The sequence below is a fragment of the Bidens hawaiensis genome, unplaced genomic scaffold (genome assembly GCF_021521415.1).
Source record: "Bidens hawaiensis isolate Kalapana, Puna unplaced genomic scaffold, B.hawaiensis_p1.1 tig00003356_1, whole genome shotgun sequence".
NCBI lineage: Eukaryota > Viridiplantae > Streptophyta > Magnoliopsida > Asterales > Asteraceae > Bidens > Bidens hawaiensis.
Window position 1 is genome coordinate 917,415 of NW_027491185.1, and position 18,736 is coordinate 936,150.

General features: G+C 36.5%; 1 pseudogene across 1 annotated transcript; it reads right to left on the reverse strand.

Moving 5' to 3' along the window:
* Positions 1-901: 901 nt before the first annotated feature.
* LOC143623137 (delta(8)-fatty-acid desaturase-like) lies at positions 902-13,604 on the reverse strand (annotated as a pseudogene). Its single transcript, XR_013151846.1, has 4 exons — positions 13,459-13,604; positions 12,116-12,144; positions 10,246-10,964; positions 902-1,648 (listed from the first exon to the last, which is right to left on the reverse strand). The product of XR_013151846.1 is annotated as a delta(8)-fatty-acid desaturase-like (transcript).
* Between the last annotated feature and the right edge of the window lie 5,132 nt (positions 13,605-18,736).

Sequence of the window (18,736 nt, forward strand, 5' to 3'; positions counted from 1 at the left end):
GACTTTTGCGTGATACCACAACCATATAGTATCTGTGGATCAACATATCCCATTGTTCCACAAGGAGTCGTGAACATGACTGACTCGGCCGAATTTGTAAGAGCTATTTTAGACAGTCCAAAATCTGAAATCTTGGCGTTCCGGTTATCATCCAAGAGGATGTTAGAACTCTTGATATCGCGATGGATAACTCCGTATCCAGATCCAGTCTCGTTATGAAGGTACCTTAACCCACGGGCAGCGCCCAGGCAAATCTGAAGACGACGAATCCAGGAAAAGTCTTTCTTATGCAAAAACTTGTCAAGACTCTGATTTGCTTCATATTTGTAGACCAGGATCTTCTCGCCGGCTTCTCCACAAAATCCAATAAGAGAGGCAAGGTTTTCGTGTTTATATTTTGAAAGCAGTGAAATTTCCATCCCGTATTCATGGACTCCTTGTCCGTACTGACTATTCAGCCGCTTTATGGCGAGCATGCCATGTTGTTCTGATTGGCCTCGGTACACTAAGCCGTATCCGCCCTTTCCAATGATGTTTGCTTCAGCAAATTCGTTAGTTGCCGACGATATCTCTTTGAGAGGAATCTTCAGCTTATCAAAGGAAGACATGTTTATTTTTTGAAATGAGAAACATATGTTGATTTACGAATCATGAATTCATGATTAATGATCTCCTTCTTTTAGAAAAAGAAAAAGTGTTATACTCTAATGTTGGTTCTGAGTAGATATGCACTTTCCTATAGTGGATATAATAATATATTAACACCAATGATAATATTAGTATCGTAGTTATATAATCGTCTTATGTATCACAGTTAAAAAAATATATAAAGTAGACATATTTGTGTGGTTGTATTGAACTTAAATATTACCATCATATAATACTTGTAGATTCTAAACCATATCTATAAATCAATTCCCTGAAACAGATTACAACAATATGACAAAAAAACAAATTTACAAATAGTAAACAAATAACAAAATTTTACTGCTCAAAGGCTATTACAAAAAGTAAAATATCTCAAAACTTAACTTAACCATGAGTGTTAAAAGCCTCCCAAAGTAGATTCTGAGGAGACGGGTTAGTAAGGTCACGCGCCTGCAGAGCCGCTGTCCTAAGCGTCTTTAATGTAGTTACATTTGCGTCGTAAAACGACAAACTCACATAAGGTAAATCATGTTTCTTGCATAGTTCCTTAACAATAGGAGAAATAGACCTCAAGTGACACCGTGGCAACCTAGGAAACAAATGGTGCTCAAGTTGAAACTGTAAACCGCCGAAGAACCAATCCATCCACGAAGAACACGCGATATCGATGGTCCCACTCGTTTGTTTCTCGAACCAGTCGTTACCCTTCGGTGGGCCCACGTAAACATCCCCCGAAAAATGGTTTAGTGTGAACTGAACGTGTTGAATACCTGTTACACAAAAGCTAACCAACACAAACGCCACACGTTCGGGCCAGTTCGGTAACCGAGAAACAAGTAACGGAAACCATGTCCAGAAAATTAACGTGCCGAGTATGTTTAAACCTCTGTCAGGAATCTTTCGTTTCGAAAGCAGCAAAAGGATCGTTTGTAAATAAAGGTTGACCCGAGCGACACACATGATCGGGTAATACGAATAATGTTGATAACTTACGAAGAACCTGTTGGGTTTCTATGGATAATTTATACTAAGTTAACCATTTAACTAGTCACAATTAAGGCGGAAGCGTGATATTTACAAACTAAACATATCTATCCATATGTATATATATATATATATATATATATATATATATATATATATATATATATATATATATATATATGTTACAAGTTTATATGATATGTGTTCATGAACAACCTAGTTTATTCATGTCATAAGATTACCAATAATCTATATGTTAGAAACCCGAGGCAAGGATCAAGTAATACGGAAAAACTAAACTATCAAAGCTTGTAAAACTTACATTCTTAAACCTTTAAGAGATGTAGTTGATGGTTGAAGAAGATGATGATGTTGATGCTAGACTTTCAAAGGAAAATCCTCAAACGGAATATACCCCGAGCCTCCAACACACACCGAGCTATGTTAGGGAGCTTGAACACCAAAAACCGAGACCCGAGCCTCTTCCTTTTGTCTTGGCCGAAAACAAGAAGAAAGAAAAGAAAGAGTTGTTTTGGTTTTGTTACTTGAAAGTTTTGATTGATGATCTTGATCTTTATATCATAATTCCATCAAATCAAAACATGGTGTTAGGTATTTTGGTCAAGTAACCCATACCAAATCCATGACAAGATATTGACCAAAATCATGGGGTGTGGGGCCCACCCAAAACCGGCCCCAAATATAATTTTTTTTTTTATTTATTTTATACTTTATAAAATATAAAAACACCCCATCTTTTATAAACCATTTTATAAAAGAACACATAGTTAAATAATCATTCCAATAATAATTATTTGAATAAATAAATTAACCAATTAATTTATTTAACACTTTCAAGTAAGTATTCAGAAACCCGATTTTCTGAATGTATCGTGTTCTGTATTTGTCTCATAGATCTTATCTTAACAAATACATAATTGGTGTGTGTCTAACTCGTTATTGGGTATGACCCGACTTGGATCAAACACAATTAGTCACATTAACCTAATTATGTGTCTCGGGCATATGGTATTCCAACAATCTCCCACTTGCACGTGACTCATAAGAAGTTAATGCTAATGGTGAATACCGCCTAACAACAGGTCACCACCCCTAGTGTGTTTGACTAAGTGCCATTCAATAACATCATCCCCTTCAAGTCCATACTTGATATGATATAGGTAAGTCTTATCATTATATCCCTTTGTTACTAGATGTCCTGTCAAATCGAAGAGACACAGAGTGATCATTCTCTCAATGATTTAACTTAACAGGCCTTAGACATCTAAACTCTCAACACATAAGAGGAACAAATTCCATCTTGACTGCATACATCCTCGTTGACATCTCATATGATATCTGAGCTCTTTCTTATACGTCATCGTGTTACTGAAATAACAAAGAAGAGAGTCAAGATATCAGACTTGATGAAAAACCAGATCCGATATGCATCTCAGGTCAAAGGACACAATGATACTCGCCTTTACTCAAGGATTACTTATGATCAGTTGCACTAACTCCATGCAGTGATCCTTGAGAGCGAATCATGTCCAATATTTGTATCCCACAAATATCTATGAACCTTGGTGGCAAACCTATGCCCTATATTCATCACATGAATATCAACCAATCCGGGTTCATAATAGTCTTACCTTCATACTTGTTCCCACAAGTATGATCGACTACGGACGTTTAGAACAACATAAGTCATTCATGGATTAAACATGCAAATATAGAACATAACTCATTGAATAATTAAAACATAATTAATTTTCATGAGATACCCATTACATTCGTTCTTATACAAACACTAAATACAGATTAAATCCACTCACTAGAATACCGAAGTCCTAATGCACAAACATGACCCTCATGCTTTGGCCTATCGAGGAGCTTCGTGAGTGGGTCCGCAATATTTTGATCGGTATGAACTTTATGAATACATATCTTTCTCTTTTCAACTTCATCCCTTATGTAGTTGAATCTGCGCTCAATGTGCCTCGTTTTCTGATGAGCACGAGGCTCCTTGATCTGTGCAATAGCACCTTCATTGTCACAGAATATCTCTAGGGGCTCCTGAATGGTAGAGATAATCCCTAGATCCATGATGAACTTTTTCATCCATGCAGCCTCTTGGGCTGCCATTGAAGCGGCGATGTACTCAGATTCTGTAGTGGATAACGCGACAACATCCTGCTTCGAACTCTTCCAAGAAACAGCGCCTCCATTCAAAATGAAGACATATCCCGACTGTGACCGAGAATCATCTCGGTCAGTTTGGAAACTCGCATCCACGTAACCCTTTACGACGAGTTCCTCCTCACCAGACCCATATATTAAAAACATATCCTTAGTCCTTCTAAGGTATTTTAATATATTCTTGACAGCCATCCAATGACTGTCACCTGGGTTGTGCTGGTATCTACTCGTTATGCTTAAAGCATACGAGACGTCCGGTCTAGTGCACATCATTGCATACATAATAGATCTTATTGCCGAAGCATAAGGAACATGCTTCATCCTATCCTGCTCTTCCTTAGAGCTAGGACTTTGGGATGAGCTTAACACGGTTCCTCTAGGAATAGGTACCAAACCTTTCTTAGAGTTTTCCATCCTGAACCTTTTCAGGATTTTATCAATGTATGCACTTTGATTGAGTCCGATCAATTTCCTTTGTCTATCCCTATAGACCTTTATTCCCAAGATATATGTCGCTTCTCCAAGATCCTTAATTGAGAAACGACTACTTAACCACGCTTTAACGTTTTCCATACTTGGTATATCATTTCCAAATAAAAGTATATCATCGACATACAAAATAAGGAACATGACTATACTCCCACTAGCCCATTTATACACACACGCCTCATCACCGTTTTGGACGAAACCAAACGCTTTGATTTCTTCATTAAAACGATGATTCCACATCCGTGATGCTTGTTTCAACCCGTAGATTGATTTCCTTAACTTACATACTTTATCAGGATTAGATGGATCGACAAAACCTTCAGGTTGAACCATATGGACATCTTCCTCAAGATATCCATTAAGAAAAGCGGTCTTGACATCCATTTGCCATATCTCATAATCAAAATGAGCTGCAATGGCAAATAATATCCTGATCGACTTAAGCATCGCGACCGGCGAAAAGGTTTCATCATAATCAATCCCTTGAGTTTGCGTGAAACCTTTTGCTACAAGTCGTGCTTTGTAAGTATCTAAATTTCCATGCATATCGGTCTTCTTCTTGAAGACCCACTTATATCCAACCATTTTGGAGTTAAGTGGACGATCAACCAATTCCCAAACTTGGTTATCGTGCATGGATTGCATCTCGGCGCTCATGGCTTCAAGCCACTTGTCACAATCAGGTTGTGACATAGCATCTTTGTAGGAGATCGGTTCATCCGAATCGACCAAGTAGCAATCATCCACGAGAAATCCATATTTCTTGGGAGGTCGTCTAATCCTACTAGATCTGCGAGCAACGTGTGTATGATCAACCATTTGATCACCTTCAACATCCTCGTGTTGAAAACTAGTATCGACCAACTGTGTATCATCCAGTGATTCTTGAACCTCTTCAAGTTCCACTCTCTTTTCACTAGGTCCTTCCATAAGGAACTTAGTTTCTAAGAAGTATCCTTTGCTTGAAACAAACACCTTTTGTTCACTAGGATCATAGAATATATATCTTATATCATCCTTTGGGTATCCTATGAAGATACACCTGATGGATCGAGCCTCAAGCTTATTTGGGGTGTCACGTTTAACATAAACTATGCATCCCCATACCCTTAAATATGAAAAGGATGGAACCTTTCCATGCCACATTTCATAGGGTATTCGATCCACCTTTTTGGTCGGGGCCATATTCAAAATGCGAGCCGCTGTAAGTAGCGCATATCCCCAAAATGATGGTGGTAGTGAGCTTCGTGCCATCATTGATCGAACCATGTCCAACAGTGTTCGATTCCTCCTCTCGGATACTCCGTTATGTTGAGGAGTACCAGGAGGAGTGAGCTGTGAAATAATTCCACAATCTCTAAGATGACTTTGAAAAGCATCACTTAGGTATTCGCCTCCTCTATCGGAGCGGAGTACCTTGATTGTTCGGTCGAGCTGATTTTGTACTTCATTTTGAAATTCCTTGAACATTTCAAAGTCTTCATGTTTGTGTTTCATTAGATACACATACCCATATCGACTAAAATCGTCAGTAAAGGTAATGAAGTACCTTTCACTATTCCTACTAGTGGGCTTGAGAGGTCCGCATACATCCGTATGTATGATACCTAACAAGTCCTTAGCCCTTTCATTTGTACCTTTAAAAGGTTCTTTGGTCATCTTGCCTTGAATACAAGATTCACACTCATCAAACGAACCTAACTCATTTGTTTTCAAAAGACCATTCTTTTGGAGAGTATTTACACGATTCTTGTTTATGTGTCCAAGACGACAATGCCAAATGTAGGAATCACTCAAATCCTTTTTGAGTCTTTTAGTGGAAGTTTGATATAATGAGCTATTTAAGGTATTGTCATGAACCAATTCATAAATACCGTTGTTTGGTACAGCTTTAAAATAAAAGATACCATTAGATGATACATGCATTTCTGATTTTACAAATTTAAAGTCAAAGTTACATTGTCTAAGAAGGTGCACAGAAATAATGTTCCTAGTCAAACTAGGAGCATACAAAACATTTCTCAAAACAACTTCCAAACCACTTGGAAGCGATAAAGTGAAGTCTCCTCTAGCGACCACGTGCACCCTTGCACCGTTGCCCATGAAAAGACTCACTTCGCCCTTCTTTAAGTCTTCATTCCTTTTGAACCCCTGCAACCAATTGCAAATATGAGTTCCACATCCGGTATCCAATACCCATGTGTTAGAAGAAATAAGATTTAGCTCAATATTAATCATAAAGACATTACCCGAGGCATGCCCCGCATTCCTCTTGTCTCTTAGCTCCTTTAGGTAGACCGGGCAATTGCGTTTCCAATGTCCGGTCTCACCACAACCAAAACAAGGATCATCCTTATGACCCCTCGGTTCCACAACCTTTTGTTTCTTTGCCATAACCGGTGATTTGCCCTTACCATTAAGATGCATAGGAGGACCCTTTCTTTTTGCTACCTTAGCCTTAGGATTGGGTTGAGATCGATTCTTGGATCTACCTTCATTGATCGCAAACACGGGTAAAACCCTTTTACCCATGCTCGCCTCGGCTGTTTTAAGCATTGAGTGAAGTTCTCCAATGTTTTTGTCCCACCCGTTCATGTTATAATTTAACACGAAAGTGTCGAACCTTTTCGACAAAGAGTTAAGGATCAAATCCGTTGCTAACTCTTTTGAGATGGGACAATTGAGCTTGGCGAGGCGATCAATGTAACTTTTCATCTTAAGTACATAAGTTGAAACTGGTTGATTATCATCCATTCTACATGCATGCAAGGCTCGAACCGTTTCGAACCTTTCAACCCTCGATTGCTTAAGGAACATTTCCTTAAGTTGAGTAATCATGTCGTACGCATTATGGTTTTCGAAATCCTTTTGGATTTCGGGAACCATAGTCGCCAACATGAGGCATGACACTTGAATGGAATCTTCCGTGTGTTGGACCCAATTCATATATTCGACCTCACTTCCCTCTTCCGGTTCATTGGGGATAGGTGTTTCCAAAACATGATATAATTTTTCTTGTTTTAGAACAATCCTTAAATTTCGGAACCAATCCGAAAAGTTATTGTGGTTAAGACGGTCTTTAGCGAGAATAGATCGGAGAGATACGTTTTGGACGTTAGGGATTATGTTGTCGTCGACGTGTGCGGCCATCTGCAGAATTTTAATTAAGTTCATTTTAAGTGTTTTACATATTTTAATTATTAATACCATTTTATATATACCAAATATAATTAATAATTAAAATCTAGAATCCAACGATAAACACGACTCCGGTTAGGTGACCTTTTTCCCATTGTCGGTTTATCAAGGTAGTTATTCATAACAATTGCAAACCCTTTTGCAACTTCTAGAGTTTATGGGACCGGTTCGAAATCATATTTCGTATCGGCATGTTTATCCCATCAACACCTATTAGACCCCATGCTTGGGTGACCGTCTTCACATGGTTCTAATTTAAGTCGTCCTACTTGTATCAACTTGTAATATTAACATACAAACGGTTAGGTGACCTTTTTCCCATTTATATGCCAATATTACCTCAACATATTAATTTACTCTACGCGGTTAGGTGACCTTTTTCCCACTAAGAGCTTACTAATATGTTAAGCGTTAATACAAAAGGATGGTGTTTAACTTGTTATCCTTAATTTTAAAAGGGATTTTTAGTTTTAATAATTCTAGTTATAAAACTTTAAATCATGTTCTAACATGCATTTAGTAACATGATTATTTTGAAACCATTTTCAAAATTCTAATTTATAATAAAACCATTTTATTATGGGCGTGAGACGGCTAGTTAATAAATCCATTTTATTAAACTATGTGTCACGTAATTACCGATAATTATTAGAACCCGTTTTATGCTTTGTTAATTAATTCTATGTGACGAAGTTGATATCCTAATATCTAGCAACCACATATTCAAACAATCAATTAACAAGCATACACAATTATACTAGACACGAGCCACTAAGTTAGACCACACTTGTTAGCCGAAACAAGTGTGTGTCTTAGGTCCAATCCTAAGGGACACATGACACATGGATGTTGTAGCTCCCACTCGATCCCGCATCCAAATGCTTCGAGCATCTTCTTCAACCCCGTTGTGATCCATTGGGCTTGAACTTGGGCCTAAGCTTCCATAAGCTTCCATTTGGGCTCATTAGGTGGGCTTAGGTCCATTTGGGCTTGAATCCCTTTAATGGGCTTGTGAGACCCATTATCACCATACCCGGCCCAATAAGGCCCAAACTTCCAATTTTGCAATCTTCTTTAAATTTACATAACAAATGTCCTAATACATTTTTTTTCTATAAAATAAAGATATTACAAATAAACTATTTATTACATACCCATATGAATAAATAATTACAAAATTGCCCCTAATTAATTATTACAAACCGAAACTTTGAATAATTAATAACAATCACAACAAACATCCATTTGGTCTACGGCTCGGTCTAGTTTTAACAAACATAACCCGTTATGTCTTAGGAACCCGTTCCAAAACCCCTTGACCTTATCGGGCCTAGCCCAACCCATTTGGGCTTGACCCAATAACTTGATTATGGGCTTCGGCCCACATGTGCAAAACACATGGGCTTCGGCCCAATGAAAAGTCTAATGGGCTTCGGCCCATTTGACCAAAATGGGCTTCGGCCCATTTAACTTTCTTCCCTCCTTTATTTTTCTTCTCGGTTAACCCATTAACCTAATGAAGTGGGCTTCTGCCCAATCACATCCGAATTGGGCTTCGGCCCATGAACTCGGTTTTATATATATATATTTTTTTTATTTATTTTTTTTTGAACAAAGCCAAAAATAATAACAAGATTAAATACAAAAAAACATGCATGTTTATTTTTGTATAAAATCTTTCAAGGGGAAAAATATAAAACCGAAAACCCGAAGCTTAGTTTCCCGTATCCCGGCTCTTGATGCCATTTGTTGGGTTTCTATGGATAATTTATACTAAGTTAACCATTTAACTAGTCACAATTAAGGCGGAAGCGTGATATTTACAAACTAAACATATCTATCCATATGTATATATATATATATATGTTACAAGTTTATATGATATGTGTTCATGAACAACCTAGTTTATTCATGTCATAAGATTACCAATAATCTATATGTTAGAAACCCGAGGCAAGGATCAAGTAATACGGAAAAACTAAACTATCAAAGCTTGTAAAACTTACATTCTTAAACCTTTAAGAGATGTAGTTGATGGTTGAAGAAGATGATGATGTTGATGCTAGACTTTCAAAGGAAAATCCTCAAACGGAATATACCCCGAGCCTCCAACACACACCGAGCTATGTTAGGGAGCTTGAACACCAAAAACCGAGACCCGAGCCTCTTCCTTTTGTCTTGGCCGAAAACAAGAAGAAAGAAAAGAAAGAGTTGTTTTGGTTTTGTTACTTGAAAGTTTTGATTGATGATCTTGATCTTTATATCATAATTCCATCAAATCAAAACATGGTGTTAGGTATTTTGGTCAAGTAACCCATACCAAATCCATGACAAGATATTGACCAAAATCATGGGGTGTGGGGCCCACCCAAAACTTGCCCCAAATATAATTTTTTTTTTATTTATTTTATACTTTATAAAATATAAAAACACCCCATCTTTTATAAACCATTTTATAAAAGAACACATAGTTAAATAATCATTCCAATAATAATTATTTGAATAAATAAATTAACCAATTAATTTATTTAACACTTTCAAGTAAGTATTCAGAAACCCGATTTTCTGAATGTATCGTGTTCTGTATTTGTCTCATAGATCTTATCTTAACAAATACATAATTGGTGTGTGTCTAACTCGTTATTGGGTATGACCCGACTTGGATCAAACACAATTAGTCACATTAACCTAATTATGTGTCTCGGGCATATGGTATTCCAACAGAACCGTGCCAACGAGTCAAAAGTCAACTGTCTACCGTAGAAAACCGAAGTCAACGAGTTAAAAAGCTTTGAAGAAACCGCTAACATTGGTAAATGCTGCAGATCGGGATCATAATCAAGACTATTGCAAGCAATGTGATGAGCGTTATGCGTCCATTTCCACCACGCGATACTAATCCCGGTTACACAATTCCCGATAAAGATTCCCGCAAACTTGTTCCACCCGCGGGTCGCCATCATTTGGTAATGACCCGCGTCATGACCCAAGTAAGCGATTTGCATCCACGCTAATCCCAAAATCGCCCCCGAAAGCATATGAATCCAAAAGCTCGGTATATAACACGCCATACACGCAAACCGAAAGCAACAAAGACACGAAACAAAGCGAGTAAATTACACCGTGACCCTTTTTCTCAAACATCCCGGCTTTCGCAAACTCGGAAGCGAGTTTTCTGTAGTCTCTAGAAACTTCTGAGACTTGGTAATCTTTTAAATAGTACCCGGTAAACAGTTTGTCTAAATGCTTCCACGCGGTACCAGGATGAAATGCGATAAATGCATCGGTTACATCCTGACCCGCAAGGTTAAGCAACGGGATATCGCCACCCGGATGCTCTTTAGACCATTCAGTCACATTGTAAACTTTGCCCAAAATTGAGATCCAAAGGTCACTAGGATTGTTATGCTTCTTTAACTCTTCTGATGTTATATACTTTTTACCATCTGAAAAAAATTAAAACTTTAATGTAAGAAAACAAATCTTTATATTAATGAAAGAAAATAAGTAATTAAAAAGCTAAAATGTCTCTTCTGATGTTCATAAGTCAAGAAAAAAGAGGTATGTCAAGAAATTGGTTGGAATCTCGCTGAAAATCGCTGATTTTGGCTGAAATCTCGACGAAAACCGCTGATTTTAGCCGGAACTTCGTCAAAAAAAAAAATGATTAAGTCTGATTAATCCTGATTTTGGCCGGATTTGACCATTGATTGATAAGTCAAGAAAAAAGAGGTATGTCAAGAAATTGGTTGGAATCTCGCTGAAAATCGCTGATTTTGGCTGAAATCTGGACGAAAAAATCAAGCTTTGAAAAACTGTCATTTCAGATTTGCTACAAATAATATCTCAAATTCAACAAGTAGTGTTCCTTAGTTTAACTCTAAATAAAATTTATTAATCTTGACCAGTCAATCTAGATGCATCATGATGTTAAAACCACACAAACACCATGCCCCACTTATTCACATGACATGATGTGAATTAAAACACCAAAATCAGTTTATTCTTATTATTATGCTTACCAAACCTGTTAACCTTGCAACAATCTGAACCACTACCAGACATTTGGAACTGCAAACATCATGCCACTAGATCACGAGTATTATGTTCTTTTTTTTTGAAGGGTGAATGTTACCCTACCCTACCCTACCCTACCCTACCCCTATTTTTTTTTGAACAACCACCAAACAAAATAGCCGTACGAAGCCCTTAAGCTCCTCCAAGTTATCTCCGGAAACCGACCCACACGAAGGCGCACGGGTGGTAAAACAAGGACGTCCTCGGAGATCACAAAGAAGTTAGTTATCCTACCCCTATTAACTCCCAAATTACTAAACTATAACTAATTTGGAATATATATACCTAATTAAATATTAAACTTATTTAATACTATGTAACTTTAGAAAACACCTTTTTATTATTCCTATCCTAGTACACACAATATCAGATCCAGATTCGTAACAGAAAGTGCAACAACCAGATCTCGGATCCGGTTAACAAATAACCGAATTCAGTTAGTTATAAACACACACAAAGTTTTACATTTCCAAAATGCATTTAAATTAATATAATAACAACAATAAGAATAATAATTTACCTTCAACGACCGGAGTAGAATGTTTGAACCTAGGGAGAATTATATTTATGTAAGTAGTATGTTATGATATGTTAATATGTTAATGTTGTAATGGGAAGTAGTAGTATATTATATAGGAGGATGGAAGATAAGAGATCAACGGTGGACATTGAACGGTCCGCGTAATGTAGAGGATAACTACTCCTCTGCTACCCTTCACTTGCAACCGCCCCACGCATCATATAAAACAACAGCACATTGTTTGCCTATTATAGTATTATTAACTATTTAATAAATATTAAACCTTGGATATTATTATTATTATAATTATAAATATTTATACAGTATAGTGGCATGTTAAAAAAAGTATACATGATATACAGATACATGACATGTGCCTACATGACATGTGCCTACATGACATGATATATGTAATAAACATGTAGACACGAATTTGCCTGTTAAGTACATGTTAAATACATAGTTAGATTTTTATAATCTATCTCTTCTAATAAAAGCCTACCAATTTTGCCACTTGTCAATACCATAGCCCTCCTCACTTTTTTTTTCAACCAATTTTCATATATGGTCCTTATCTTTAAGTCATTTCAATATATAACATTAAAATTATTGGTTTATTTCAACTAAATCAATTCCTACATATAATAAGTATTCTCCATATGGATTGACAAGAGACGATTAGTGAATTTTGTAGTGTTAGTTAAAGTGTTTATTATAGATTATATTCAAAATAATAAACAATAAACATTCGATTCATAATATATGGAATGAGAACAATCGACTTGGACTAAATCCTGATAACGTTAGCGGCTAAGGCTTAGCCTTTAATACCTAAAATTACATATGAATATAAAACTATAAAAAAGTTTTTAGGTTGACCCAAAACCTAGAATTCGAACCCAAGAACCAACTGAAGAGGTTTAGGAAGTGTTTATGCAGGAGGAAGAGTTACCAGGTTGGGGCATGAAAAAAGTTGTGGAAGATGTGGAGGTTACGGACACAACATCAGAACTTGCAGGGCACCAAGTCAACCATAATGATGTCAACAAGGTGTGTTTGAGTAACATTGATGGTGTGTTTTGAGACAATTTAAGACCTTTGTTTGCACTTGCTGGTACCATGTGTGTGTTATCATGGTTTGTGTTTGAAACAATTTAAGACTTGTAGAATGTGTGTTTGATTTGGGATATGATGGTTTGTATGCTATTTTCACAGTTTGTGTTTAATGCTTTTAAAACTAGTAGCATGTAGTCAAATCATCCAAACATTACAATACATTTAATCATGTCAAATTAAAGTACAATTCAAATGCAAACAATACTAGAAACCAAGTACAATGTTACTTCCAATGACAATCATCATTTGACCAGTCCGAGTCCCACACTGGATCGTCTTCATATGGATCATGATAGTAATCTTCTTTCGGCTCACTGGTGTACTTGAAAACTGCTTTCACAACCTCAAGGTCATAATCATCACCAGGATCCATTTCATGTTCTTCACTTGGTCTAAATAAGTCATCTTCTTACACTAAATAAGTCATCAACTCATCTCACCCAATTGATATTCCTTGTCTTCCATTTGACTTTTGTTTTGGTCAAACTACACATTCTCAATTTCATCCTTCCCTAACTCAACATTCTCAGTTTCATCATGGCTGCAACATGACTGATAATGTGGAACATAAATTTAAAGTAAATAGATGAAACAAGAAGCTCTAAAATTTAACATCAACTAAAATAACAACAACAAAGATTACATTATCCCATACTACAAATACAATGTTAACAACTAATCAATAAACACACACATAAACGAAGAACAAAAACCAACTAATTCCTAGCAACATCTTCAAGCTTGTTACTTCTTTGGTTTCCATTCTTGCAAAATCATCTTTCTTGTTCATCATCTTGACCATTGCTTGAATTACCTTTTCACAACTAGGGCATGTGGGATCATCAACCCATTTTAGCCATCCACAACTCCCCTTATGTAACGGACTAAATATATCAATAAACAAACAACCCTAATACGATTCGCAAATTAGAACAATTACCCCTAAAATTGACCTAAGCCAAACGACAGACCAAATCATCATCGATTAACAGACTAGAACCCTAATTCGTGAGTAATTAAACACTTACACAGCACAAGAATCGACGACCCGGGTTTGCATCGGTCCTGAATATCCGGTAACATGTCGCAGAACCACATGAGCATCTCACACAAAGGTCATCTGCACGGGAAGGCTTGGAAGGTGAACCCGAGGAGATTTGACTTGACTTGGATTGAGACATCCGCCAATCGGACGCCGGAAAATGGAATATTACGGGGTACAGGGAATCGCCGGAGATGGAATCATAAAAGGGAAAGAGGGTAGATCATTTTGTTATAAAAGGAATCAAGGGTAACATAATAATTTCCCTTATTTTTAACGAGTCAACGACGGGTCAAGTGACGGCAGGAGTCAAAAGAACCCGCCGGAGAAACATAGTGGTCCAAAGTTCGCAAAATCTTTTTCCGTGGTTAACCCATCCAGCGACGATATAATCCAGGGAGGCAAATTGCAGATTTCTCTAAATTAGATTTGGTTTAAGGTTTGTTCTTTTAACTTTAACTCACATGCTTCATTTCGTCAATAATAGGTTTACGGTTTATGTACCCAAACTCAAATTATGTAATTGATTATTAAACATTATGAACTACATAGACTACAAATGTAATTGATTGTATCGTCACGACTGAGTTAGAGATGTCTTATGGAATGTGCTTAGGTGTGTCGGGATCTCAGCCAAGAAATATGCACCTGTTAACTTTCTGACTGATCCGCGAGAGAGAACATCTACACTGCATCCTGCAAACGTTCTTGAGTTTGGCTGGGCAGGAGGTAAGCATGAGTGTGTCGACCGCATTGGGGTGTCCCCATTGGTGGGGCTGAGAGACAGTGACTTCATTTCGGGACAAGCGGTTTTGAGGGTGGAATCTAAGAAGTCTGCTAATCATGAGACAGAATGCTTGGAGAATCAACACGTTTTAATTCCATTTGCCTTCGACACATTTGGAATCCTGGCTCCCGAGGCGGTTCGCTTTTTGAGCGGATGCAGAAGGTGGTCCACAGTGACTCGCTGAGCTCGAGGAACCAATGATTGATATTTAGTAGAATAGGCTTTACGATCCAAAAGTGGATAGCGGCGCAACTTGTTGCTCGCTTACCCATTATTCAGATGTAGCTTGGTTTGTGTTAAATGTTAATAAAAAAAATTATTTAAAAAAATAAATACTTATAATCAATAAATTGATTCCACTTGATATTTAGTTACTTTTGAAAAATAAAGAAATTTATTTTTCCCAATAGTGCCCATATAGTGGTCCATCTTTTTTCTCACCTAGTATCGTAACGTACGTCTTTACGCATTCAAATACACACACCTTAATCCTTATAGCCAATGGCGAAGGACTCTTAGGGCCAGGGGTGGCCCCGGCCCCTCCTGTTTTTTTACGCGGTAGTGTAAATTTACCAGTTTTTGTCTGAAATTTTTTATACGTAGTGTAAATTTAGCCGTTTTACCGAGGTTTTATACACGTAGTGTAAAATTTAGCCGTTTTCGCCCGAAATTTTTTATACGTAGTGTAAATTTAGCAATTTTCGACCGAAAATTTAAGTTCGCCCCCCTTTGTTTGTGAAACATTGTATACATTTTGAGTCCAACCCCCGGTGTCTTAGTTCAAGCTTCGCCACTGCAGTTATAGCCTTCAGGTAGCTTCTTTGATGTTACCTGTCAAGTAAAAGTCATGTTTGGGAAGACCATTTGTTTTATGCATCACTTGTTACCACCTACCATTCATCTTAGACCATCTACGTTCTAGGATCGATGCATACAATAACGACATTTGATGACAAATGGCCATTACACCGGTCACCCATAAAGTAATTGTGTCTTTGTTTGTGTGAAAGAACCACTCATAGACATACAACGGTGGGATCCTTCAATACTCAATAGTATAATGTAATGTTCATAATAATTAATAAAGAACACTAAGTGATTACAATTTTAAGTACAATAATATAGACAAATACCATGAAGGAGTTTGTCAATAGTAGGTATACGTATAGGTTATGACGTTTGTCTATTTTAGACACTATGGATTCATTGTTCATGCATTTTAAATTTATAAAAAGTCATTTCCATAACTTTAAACAAACAACAAGAACGTTTTAAGTAATTACTCTTTTATATATTATTTTACAAATCTGTCCATGTGATGGCACAAGTGGGGCGAATATGGCAACTACTTATATTCTAGAAGTTGATGTGAGACCAAGTCTTTGTAACTCTAATCAAACATTGGTCTCATATGGTGTCCTCCCATAATATCTCCACTCATTTCTCCATAAGTTACATTTAGATTTTAGATCCTTTAGATATTTTTAGTCCATCCCTTGTTTTAACTTTTTCTACAACTAAACAAGACAAATGTGAGTCTTAAATTCATATTTTATGACAGTAAATATGTGTTGAAAAGTTCCACTACCATTATATAAATTGGTAAATTGACATTTGAGCAAATTAACCTTCTATGAGATGAGTATATGCATGCATATCCTGAAATTTTGCACTCAATGATAGGAATTATAGGAAAACAACACTAAATCATATTAATAAAGCATATGCAATATATTTTTATCATGTAGATACACTAATTATTTTAATTTTTTTTAGGGCAAACCAAGAATAATCATTTGATGCAATATAGTACATAGCTTTTTTGTTTAAAGACTTGTACTTGGAAGTTTATAAACATGTAACAGTTTACTATGTCCAACAATTATGTAATGAAACTTGCAGGCTTGCATTTTAGTATCAAAAACCCGTACCCGAAACTGGACCTGATTTATAACTGGAAATACCCGAAAATTGGAACCGGTTCCATACCCGGAACGGGGTATTACCAAAATCCGAAACTGGATTTTTTAAATACCCAATCTATACTCGAAATTACTCAAAAAATACCTGAAAATACCATAAAAATACCCCCAAAAAAGTGCAGAACCTTAAAAAATTCAGTCTATGCTCGAAAAAAACACGAAAATAAGGTTTTTTTAATACCCGGAAATAGTAGAGGCAGCCGAACAATGTAATTGGGACTTAGGAGCAAGGGGCTGGGCCCAAAATAAATAAGGCTTCATTTTTAATTTTATTTTTTATTTTTAAATTGCAATGTCCAACTAACCCAGATACAGTTTTGTATGATATATTGATGCCAATTGCCAGCACAACTTGGGCCGATAGATATGGCCCAAAAGATCAAACATTTAAAGCGTAAATATAACTTTCAAGATATATTTGTAATTTGTATACTAATACTATTGTATCACCAACTTCTATGATACTTTTTATATAATTAAATGTGACTTTAATCGGTTATAAGTATAACTCAAGGTTTTCAATCTCAAACATCTTGTATCTGAATGAATATAGTGTGAGCATAAGTTATCATTTAAAAATCTTTTGGCCTAGAAATCATTTTATCAAATTTCTGAATTTTTAATGCCCTTTAGCCTTTGCCATTCAACAAAACATATGAGACAAATGATGTATATTTGTATTCTATAATAATAATAACTTAATACAAAACATAAAACCAATTTATAATTTAGTATTTACATTTACATATGTAGACCCATAACCAATTCAAATTCAACTGTCGTTGCTTTAACCTAGGTCATACCAATTTCCACCACTCTTTGTAAGGTTATATTTATACTACTATTTTTTCCCCTAAGTAATATAGGTAAACAAGTCATTTCTGATAAATTTAATATGTGTTATTATGTTTACCTCCATTCTTCTATAGAGCAAAAATATGACTGAAAGGTAAACAGTTGAGACCATATGTCATTTTTTAAAAAAACAATTACGATTTAATTTGAAATATTTTTATACAATATTAATCATCCATGCAATTTACTCTTTCACTTACGTTAAAGAATATTTCAAACTATTCAATAAGTAAACAATTTCATTCTCTATTTTTAATAAATAAATCTTAATATACAAGAAAATGCCTGATTAATGTTTTAAGCAACTATTAAGCCGTGAATGAAAGTCAAAAGGGTTGCATTCTATAAAATACATGTAGTTTTACGACTCTGGGTTATAGGCATGGCAAAAAGACACAAGAAAGTCCAAGTTGTTTTTTATTACATCAAAATATAATATACATGTCGTATATTTACTTTTTATAGATGGTGAAGAGGTAGGTCCCAGCAGAGCCCAGATGGACCCGCAAGACTCACCTTGAACATGGACGTCTGCGCAATGACCAACTGCTCCAGCAGGACCCACCATGCTCAAAGAACCTTACGCGCAGTACGCCAGCTGTACCCGCAGGGAAAGCCTCCCAATGGTGAAGTACCCCGCCTGTTCCCGCAGCTGCGGATACAAGCCATCAGGGAAGGCTACCCGCACTAACAGCAAGGCTACACGCACAAGGCATTAGCTACTTCAGTAGTCACATGAAGGAATGAGCAAGGCGGGAATACTCCCGCCCAAGTGAGCCAGTCCGTATGCTTCTGGAAGGTCTTTCGTACTATACCTACTAAGGTATGGGCGGAACAGA